This window comes from Salmo salar, chromosome ssa20 (genome assembly GCF_905237065.1).
Source record: "Salmo salar chromosome ssa20, Ssal_v3.1, whole genome shotgun sequence".
NCBI classification, from domain to species: domain Eukaryota; kingdom Metazoa; phylum Chordata; class Actinopteri; order Salmoniformes; family Salmonidae; genus Salmo; species Salmo salar.
In genome coordinates this window covers 16,035,809-16,043,680 of record NC_059461.1, presented here as the reverse complement: position 1 = coordinate 16,043,680, position 7,872 = coordinate 16,035,809, and the positions used below count along the sequence as shown (strand labels likewise).

The following is a 7,872-nucleotide window of genomic DNA, read 5'->3' as shown; positions in this document are numbered from 1 at the left end:
TTAGGCTTGCCATAACGACAGGCAGGGGTTGAATTCTTATTGACTCAAGAAATGTAATCTTTTAAGTTTTCATTAATTTGTAAAAACATAATTCCCCTTCGACATTATGGGGTATTGTGTGTAGGCCAGTGACCCAAATTCTTAATGTAATCCATTTTAAATTCAGGCTGTAACACAACAAAATGTGTAAAATACTTTCTAAAGGCACAGTATACTATGCTAAAATACTCTTTGAAATGTGCATTTTTCCCAGATCTTGTATGACCTATGGATGTGTACCTGCGTAATGTAGAGTTCAGCTGACTCGTAGGGGATGTAGAGCTTGGCCCCCTCTACTTTCAACTCCTGGTGCTTCCCTCTCTCATTGGAGGACAGAGATTCAGAGATGCCTATGGGAGGTAAGGATAACACACACAATCTAACAAAAATGTAAATTTAAATTATTGGTAAATAATGTATTGTGTAATTTTGGAGTCACTTTTATTGTAACTAAGAATAGAAGACATTTCTAAACATTTCCACATGAATGTAGATGCTACCAAGATTACGGATAAACCTGAATGAATCGTGAATAATGAATCCTGAAAAAGTTACAGACGCACAAATATCATAACCCCAAGGCATGCTAACCTCTCACCATTACATTGTTATTACAATAACAATATATATTTTTTCCTCACTCATCATTATTCACGATTCATTCAGGATTATCCGTAATCGTGGTAGCATCTACATTTATTTAGAAGTGTTTAGAAACATATTCTATTCTTGTTTACAACAAAGGTGACTCCAAAATTGCACAATACATTATTTACCATTCATTTCTATTGGGCACAAAATAACTTGAAAAACAACAAAAACAAACAGAAAATGCATCCAACAAATTCGTTGTGTCAGAAGCTTAATGTAGTCATTGCGTACTATGAATATGGGACCAAATACTTAACTTTTTACTACTTTAATAAACATTCAAGTGAATTTGTCCCAATACTTTTGGTCCCTTAAAATGGAGGGACTATGTACAAAAAGTCCTGACATTTTAAACTGTTCCCCTGATATGGATGAAAATACCCTCAAATTTAAGCTCACAGCCTGCACTTTAACCGTATAGTCATTGTATCATTTCAAACCCAAAGTTTGTCACTGTTCCAATACTTTGGAGCTCACTGAATTTTTTACATGAACCATTTAATTAGCTTTAGGTTAAAAGCTGGGTGGAAAAAAAGTCAAACATTCCCAAAATTCCTTTACGTTGATTACTTTTTGCAAATCCAATCAGTTTCCCAAATTGATTCAACATTATCACATTGATTTTTTTGTTGTTGAAATGATGTGGAAACAACGTTGATTTAACCAGTTTGTGCCCAGTGGGTACCCATTCTCTTCCGCTTCCTGACCCTAAGTCAAGCCTTTCCAAAGAATTCTAGATAATGTCATAGTTTAATTTTCACCCACACGCTCCCTAATTATCTTTGCACTGAATCGCCCAAACATACCAATCTCTCTCTTCTGTCCAATACTAACACACTCCCTTTGCCACTCCCATATAGAGTGACTCGAATGGACATTTCCATTCAAGTCATATTCTGTGATGGGCGAACCTGCTGCCATATTGAGTGTACCCATGCAAGGAAGGAAAAGCAGGAAGTTCAGCAGCAAATATTGTGCTTAACAATTAAACAATTTCTGTTTCAGTCATTTTATTTAGGCTGAGGCTTCGTGACCGAATCGGCGTCCGATGTTTTCGGCAACCTGATTTATTTACCAACCACCCTGCTTGAACTCTCTGCCATCCAGACAAAAATCTGAATCTCCCATCCTTCTCCCCTGTCTGTATACAGCACCTTGCTCCACGGACCCGCCTCCAGGCTCTTTTCTGTGGTCTGCTCCAATCCAGCGTCGAAATGCAGCCCACCTCTTCAACCACAATGCTTTGTGTTCAACCACCACTTAAAAAGTAAAAAATGGTTGCGGATCAGATTGAGGTCATGGCTGAAGGTTAGAGATATATGGCCAATATTTGTCTGTTGAGAACTGCAATTTTATCATGGTCGAACAAACATAGGGCCGAACTGATTTGTACTGTGCTGGCCTGGATATTTTTACGCACGCACACACACACAGGAGGCACACACTACAGCATTGTTTTAAGTCAAGTTTATCTTTTATTAATTTAGTTTAAAACACGGTTTACATGGCTCTGATCAGACTGGTCTCATAGACTAGGTGTAACATATTAAATGTAAATCAGAGACACTCAAATGAGTATGTTATGTTACGTTTGGTTTGGTTACATAAGATAGAAGGTTACTTAGGGCAAAAACTAAAGAAGGGTGGTTGGTCGGGGTGGCTGTGTGGGCGTATAACACGGGGTGAATGGGTGGGCAGATAATGCAAACATCTAGCAGCCCAAAGGTTGTATGTTCGAATGTCATCACAAACAACTTTAACATTTTAGCTAATTAGCAACTTTGCACCTACTTACTACTTTTTAGCTACTATGCAACTACTTAACATGTTGGCTAACCCTTCCCCAAATACTAACCTTAACCCTTCTCCTAACCCTAACCCAAGCCTTAACCCTTTAACCTAACTCCTAACCTTAAGCCTAACCTTAAAGTTAGCATTAGCAACCTAGCCACCCAGCTAACATTAGCCACAACAAATTGGAATTTGTAACAAGTCAATCAATTGCAAATTCGTAACATATTGTACAAATTGCAAATTCGTAACATATTGTACAAATTGCAATTTGTAACATATTGTAATTTGTAACATATTGTACAAATTGCAATTTGTAACATATTGTACGAAATGGATTATGGACATCCACAAATTAACACATACCATACGAAACTTTAAATATCATACTAAACGGAGCGTCTCGGATTTACGTACAGAATAATATGAAATGCTCTGAGACCACGTTGCTCTCATAATAATAGTTTAACACTTTGTATAGTTACACAGATGCACTTATGTTTTGTTATTATGATGCACATCTACAGAACATATATGTTTAAAGGTGTATGTTTTCCACAATATATTTTCTATTTCTATGCAGTATTTATGTAAAGGTTAGTCCGTTATTATCACGATTTAGGAAACGATATCAGCAACATGGCTAAAGACCAGCAACACAGTTCATTGCTTGAGATGGTCGCCTTTGAATACTTTCTTCATTCTGTCTTTCATTCCCGCCCGCCCCTTCTCTCTTCCTGCCTCTTTTACTCCGAAGAAGAGTGGTTATGACCTCATGTTGTAACTCTCTTCCCAGAAACACCTTTTTGTGGAGAGACAGAAATTATGTTATGAATCAGGGTAAATAATTAGTTATCTGAAAGGTTAGGAGTCAGTATACAAGCTTGCTGCATTCTATGATTAAACATAGTACATTTAGCCTACATGTCTTAGGGCCTGTGTTTTGGTAGGATTCATGGTTATTGTTGAAGACTGTTATTCAAGTTTAAAGTTATTTAGCGGTTAGGGTTATCATGGATTTGGAACAATATTTACTCTGACACAGTTATGCCTAAAGTTTTACGGTTTATGGTGTCATGACAGGGTTTCTGCTTGTGCTGACCTGTGTCCAGCTCCTGGTCCAGGTGTGTGCTGTGTACAACCGGGCATGGCTGGTGGTGCTTGGCCTCCTCCCTCAGGTCAGGGACACTCCCAGGTAACTCCTCCAAAACTGACACTGCCAAGGGGGTGTTGTCCACCCGCGAGGACCTCACTGTCACCTCAGGATATGGCGACCGGGTGGTCGTCTCCCAAGCCCCTGAGCAAAATACAACACAGGATATACGTCACTATGAGATTAGAGACTGGAAGAAGAAGATATGTGAGGACAGAGAGATGCCTAATGACTGGGATAAAGCAGACAGAGAGGGTAATTGATTTAAACAGGGCATCTGGACAGAAGACGGTGGAGCTGGCAGCTAGAGCATATCAGCCTGTCTGGCAGTGAGGACAGCCTACAGGTTTGCTAAACAAGAGAATAGAAATAGATGCACACGGGCTAACACACGCTTGCAAGCACACACACATGCACGCACACACACTACACACACAGGCTCTCAAGGGCTCTGGTCCAAACAGAGGAATGCCACTGACAGACAGATTCAACGTCAGTGAGACAAGGAATTGATTGTGGACTACAGGAAATGGATGGGGCTGTAGTTAAGCGGGTCGAGAGCTTCAAGTTCCTTGGTCTCCATATCACAAAGGATCATGGTCCAAACACACCAACACAGTCATGAAGAGGGCACGACAATGCCTCTTTCCCCTCAGGAGGCTGGAAAGATTTTGCATTGGCCCTCAGATCCTCAAAAAGTTCTACAGCTGCACCATCGAGAGCATCTTGAATGGCTGCATCACTGCTTGGTACGGCAACTGCTTGGCATCCGACCGCAAGGCACTAGAGAGGGTAGTGCCTACGGCCCAATACATCACTGGGGCCGAGCTCCCTGCAAGACTGCAGTCGCTAATCAAATGGCTAAATGGACTACCTGCAGTGACACTTTTTTGCACTAACTCTCTTGCACGGACTCTTTTCACACACACTGGACTCTACGCACACATAAGCATAATGCCATTTGTTACGGATACAGGTATCCTGTGTGTGTATCCTGAATGTGTATTTCTTTTCTCTCCTTCTCTCCTCACAGGTGACAATCATCATTCCCCAATCAGTCGCTAATCAGACACCTGCACCTTTTCATTTACCCAATCACAGCCCCTTTCCCTTGGTTTAAAAAACCCAGTCAGTTGTTTTCTCCCCAGATCAATCGTTCTCTCTCAACCTCGCTCTCATTCTGTATTGATCTCTCGTTTGTTTTGCAACTACATGTCACATTTGTCCGGTTATCCTGTGAGTTTTGTTTGACTGTTTGTTTGATGGTGGGAAAATGGGGCACCAAGACAAGTCGCCCATGGGCATACATTACCTGTAGGTAAACCTTGTCTAAATACACTAGTTAGAACTGGGTGGACCACCCACTGTATTTTTGGTTAGTTAGCTAGCTGTTATTGAAGTAGGCTAGACTAGCTTAGGGGTGTTTTTGGCTTATTGTTTCTTTCCTTGGGTCCAGGTCAGCCCCTTTTCTCACACCTTTACCGTGTGTTTAGCCTGTTATGGCTAGGGGGCAGTATTTTCACGGCCGGATAAAAAAACGTACCCGATTTAATCTGATTATTACTCCTGCCCAGAAACTAGAATATGCATATAATTATTAGCTTTGGATAGAAAACACTCCAAAGTTTCTAAAACTGTTTGAATGGTGTCTGTGAGTATAACAGAACTCATTTGGCAGGCCAAAACCTGAGAAGATTCCATGCAGGAAGTGCCCTGTCTGACAATTTCTTGCCCTTCTTGATTATCTCTATCCAATACAGGGGATCTCTGCTGTTACGTGACACTTCCTACGGCTCCCATGGGCTCTCAGAAGGCGGCAAAAAGCTGAATCGTGGCTTTGCAGGCTCTGGCTGAAAAACATTAGCGCGTTTGGATAGTGGCTGGTCACAGTACTGTGAGACTCAGGCTCGTGCACGAGTTGACTCCATGTTTTATCTTTGAACGAAAACCACCACTCCCGGTCGGAATATTATCGCTTTTTTACGAGAAAAATGGCATCAAAATTGATTTTAAACAGCGGTTGACATGCTTCGAAGTACGGTAATGGAACATTTAGAATTTTTTTGTCACGAAATGCGTCGTGCGCGTGACCCTTCGTCACCCTTGGATAGTGTCTTGAACGCACGAACAAAACGCCGCTATTTGGATATAACAATGGATTATTTTGAACCAAACCAACATTTGTTATTGAAGTAGCAGTCCTGGGAGTGCATTCTGACGAAGAACACCAAAGGTAATCAAACTTTTCTAATAGTAAATCGGAGTTTGGTGAAGGCTAAACTTGCTGGGTGTCTAAATAGCTAGCCCTGTGATGCCAGGCTATGTACTCAGAATATTGCAAAATGTGCTTTCACCGAAAAACTATTTTAAAATCGGACACCTCGATTGCACAAAGGAGTTCTGTATCTATAATTCTTCAAAATAATTATGTTTTTTGTGAACGTTTATCGTGAGTAATTTAGTAAATTCACCGGAAGTGTTCGGTGGGAATGCTAGTTCTGAACGTCACATGCTAATGTAAAAAGCTGGTTTTTGATATGAACTTGATTGAACAAAACATGCATGTATTGTATAACATAATGTCCTAGGGTTGTCATCTGATGAAGATCATCAAAAGGTTAGTGCTGCATTTAGCTGTGGTTTTGTTTTTTGTGACATTATATGCTAGCTTGAAAAATGGGTGTCTGATTATTTCTGGCTGGGTACTCTGCTGACATAATCTAATGTTTTGCTTTCGCTGTAAAGCCTTTTTGAAATCGGACAGTGTGGTTCGATAAAGGAGAGTCTTGTATTTAAAATGCTGTGAAATAGTCATATGTTTGAAAACTTCCATTTTTTGTATTTTTGAGGAATTTGTAATTCGCGCCACCCCTATCATTGGATATTGGAGCAGGTGTTCCGCTAGCGGAACGTCTAGATGTAAGAGGTTAAAACAATAAACCTATAGTGTTTGACGGTAGATTTAAGTTGTCTATGTTTTTTTGTTCACACTGTTCCTTTATCACTATTATAATTTGCATGAGTTATATTACGGGTCTCGTTTCCATCCCCCCTAGACTGCAGGGCCAAAGGGATTCGTAGCATTATGCTTATCCTTGTAATTCCGATCATAACTATTTCATTAACATTATTATTCTCTTGGCAAAATATTATATTCACAAATGTAAATGGAGTGGAAAAATGATTTTGTAGGTTTTTTTCATTGAACTGTTACAATTTTATAAATCCCTCAAACTTGTGAAACTTAAAAAGTTGGAAAAATTATTAGAAGTCAAGTCTGGAGATTTTATACACAGCCATCCATGAATTTCAATCCATAGTTTACTAGAATGGCGGCATGAAAAAAAATTAATGCTCTAAGGATTCGGAATCAGAGGAAAAAAGGCATTTTATCAAAATAGAATCTTTTGTGCAAGAAATCATTAGCAGGGTACATAAAAGAGAATATTAAAAAAATTGAGTTTCTTTAACTTTTGGGATAGCTGGACAAGTAAGGTAAAAGGTAGTCGCTTTTGACCATAGCATGGGTTGGTCACTTCCATAGCAATATATTGAATTATAATGACTTCATTAACTGCCAATAGTATCCACTTATTGTTGCATTTTTTTATCCACAGACAAGTCATTAATTTGTAAACTTGGAAAAGAGAGAACCTCAGATAACAAAGTGTTCTTAAGTCCAAGTAAAGAAAGTGGAATTGCTTTGCAAACCTTCATATATTCTCTGAGTAATATTAACCTGAACTTGAACTCATCTAACAGCAAAAACTCCCCAGTGTCATCTACCAAATCACATACAAAATGTCAAACCAAAGGCCTTTGAAAATGGCTTTCCTATTCATTAAGGATCGGCGTCCCCCTAGCGGGACAACTTCCGGTGAAACTGGAGTGCGCGCAATTCAAATAAATAATCATAAATATTACGGATTTTAAACACGTAGGTACATAAGGGTCTTATATCAGCTGAAGGCTTAAATTCTTGTTAATCTAACTGCACTATCCGATTTACAGTAGCTATTACAGCAAAAACATGTCCTCCGACTGTTTGAGGACAGCGCCCCACATCAAAATAGTTTTCCACCGGCACAGGTTTCATACATTCACATATAAAGATTAAATATTCACTTTTTGAAAATCTTCCTCTGATTTGTCATCCAAAGGGTCCCAGCTATAACATGTAGTGGCGTTTTGTAAGAGAAAATCCTTCTTTATATCCCAAAAAGTCTGTTAAGTTGGCG

At 39.5% G+C, this 7,872-nt stretch overlaps 1 long non-coding RNA gene across 1 annotated transcript; it reads right to left on the bottom strand.

The window, feature by feature from the left end:
* Positions 1-3,231: 3,231 nt before the first annotated feature.
* Positions 3,232-4,047, bottom strand: LOC123729131 (uncharacterized). Its single transcript, XR_006760865.1, has 2 exons — positions 3,584-4,047; positions 3,232-3,283 (listed from the first exon to the last, which is right to left on the bottom strand). It is a non-coding gene; the product is annotated as an uncharacterized lncRNA (long non-coding RNA).
* Positions 4,048-7,872: the final 3,825 nt, after the last annotated feature.